Below are 2,626 nucleotides of genomic sequence, written 5' to 3' on the forward strand. Positions count from 1 at the left end.
AATCCAAAGAGGTACTTTGAATTTAGAGGCTCTGTCTTTCCTAAGAGGACTTTGCTTATTTCTGGATTTTCCTGTGGAAAAATTATATTCTTGAATAGGACATTGCAAACCATTTTAGATCAGCCCTCTGGTTTTACAGATGCATAAAGTTTAACTAACTTAGCTAAATTCAGAGGGCAGGCTGGATATTTCAGTGTTCTGATTTGGATTTGGTGGTCTTTATTTAGTGTCAGTGTCTCAGTGCCTCTCACCCATAGTTCTTACTAGTGAAGCTTTTATTTAATTCTTGTTTTATTTTTATTTTTTTGCTAACAGACTTGAGTGAAATTTAACCAAGATACACAATAAAAGATGTTTATCACAGCTAAATCTGGAAAACACATAGATGGCTGACATAAATTTTGAAGAACTAATGCAGTGAAAACCTATGATTTGTTTAAAGTAGAACAATTTTAGGTTGTGCTGTTAAGCAAAAAAAGTAGGTACAAAACTATACATATACAATAATTTTGTGTAAAGGAATACATATCACCATATAGATAAATACACATAAATGTAAATTCTGGAAGTACACATGAATTTTAGTAATACATTTGGGCAGAAGGAGGAGATCGAGAAAAGGGGGAGGATCCTGCTAACAATTAAAGCTTCTCAGCACCCTCAGGCCATTGTGAGGCTTGGCTTGAACTGAAAGTAGTTCAGGAAGTGTCCTTTCATTAACCTGGGCCCCGTGTCCCATGTTAGGTGAATTGATACAGTCCAATGCTTCCTTCTGCAATGAAGTTTAAATAAGCCCATTCTTTCCCCTGGAGGCCAGTATGAGGTCAACATCAGAGATGAGTGTGTCTTTAACTCTTCCCATATATTTTGGTAGAAATAAAGCATGTGGGAAGCACATATCTAGGTTTACCAAGGATAGTCTTGATTTCTGCTTGTTGTCCTGATTGATTTATTAGTGGTTCCTTATTTCACTGTCACGAGTTTACCCAATGGACAAAAGATATGGTTACTCTCCTTATGTGTAGTATAAGAATTGAAGCTTCTTTTTTTCTATTGAGTGACAAGGTGCCTGTGCCATCCAGATTCAGCACACCCCAGTATGGCTCTTATGCTATGTGGATAGAGGCTAGAAAAGTAATTCCACTTGTAAGTGGCATACCATTTACTTCATTTTTTCTGCAGTGCTGAATTGTTTTCTTCCTTTAAAGCATTGTGTGTTAGAAAAAGTTTGTAGACTGTATTGTGCATTCAGGTTAAGATTGCAAAAGAACAAAACATAAATGATGGTTCATGTACAGTGGAAAGGAGGCAGCTAAGTTCACTTCCTTGTGCACTACCAGGGGTCACTAATGTAAGTAGGGCTCTCCAGAGTCATGTGGTGTAGTCTCCTGGACACTGCAGTGGCCTTTTGGACACAGTATTGACAGTTACTGGCTTGGGAAGGTTATGCTATTAAACTTACAATTCTACATTGTATCTCTGTCGTCAACCATTACATATAATAGGTATGGTATGATTTAAAGTTGTGTTTGGAGTGGGGCCATGAATATACACTTGTGCATGGACATAGCACCAAGTCAGCTGTAATGAAGAAAAAGTGAGTCATCTAGTTTTTACTAGATGAAATGTAAAATTTGTAATCAACTGCTTCTAGCCATGTTTTTTTTTCGTTTTTGTATTTCGGTTTTTTTTAGATAATTTTGACAGATTTGAACAGGTTCCAAGCATTCATTCTTTTTTGCTTATTTATTTTTAACTGCATGAAACCATCTAATATTTTCAGAAACGGGTCCATTTTGTCTTTGAGTGGTTTGGTTTTGAGTCCAGCTTGTCTCCTTCACGCAACCCTGAGTAATTTGGTATTTTTTCTTTCTAGCCCATGTCTTTTGCCCAGCTGTCCACCCACTGTTTGTTTACCTACGTATTACTACAGTACAAGGTCTGCAGTTTGGTCTCCTCCAGCCCGTGGCATGTTATCCTGTGGGTGACACAGGGCTACATGGCTTGTTTTTCTCAGCTATTTTGATACATGGCTTTAAAAAACAAAACAAAAAAAAAACAAATATTAGAGTCCGTGTCCCAAAAGCTGTGAGATTGATGGTGTCAGCTTAATTTCCTTGTTGTGTTATAGGACCATGCTTCACATTCTTTTCCTTTTTTTTTTTTTTTTTGCTTTTATTTTTAGTTATGGGTCCTTTGGTACCTTGTAAATACACAGGGCTGAATTATTTTTAAAGTCTGAAGTAACAGGAAGTGATCACCCTTAGGAGTCAAATGACATTTCAACATGCCATTGTGCAGGTGTGCATATTTTTAGCAGTGACTAACAAAAGATTTAAGTCACTCTCCTGGTGTTTTTTCAGCAGTGCGCAACCATCTATTTTGACAGTTCTGTTTTCTACCCTGCAGGGTACTTACTGCAGGTCCTCATGACTTCTCTTTGTGATCATGATCTCTTGGGTGGGGAGTTGAAAGACTTTCTATTTTTACACTTGTAGTAATCTCAAAGTTGCCTCACATCATTCATTAAAAACACGATGATCGGGCCGGCCCGTGGTGCACTGCAGAGTGTGCCGCTTGGGAGCGCGGCGGCACTCCCGCTGAGGGTTCGGATCCCATGTGGAGA

Source organism: Galeopterus variegatus, unplaced genomic scaffold (genome assembly GCF_000696425.1).
Source record: "Galeopterus variegatus unplaced genomic scaffold, G_variegatus-3.0.2 Scaffold11863, whole genome shotgun sequence".
Lineage (NCBI taxonomy): Eukaryota > Metazoa > Chordata > Mammalia > Dermoptera > Cynocephalidae > Galeopterus > Galeopterus variegatus.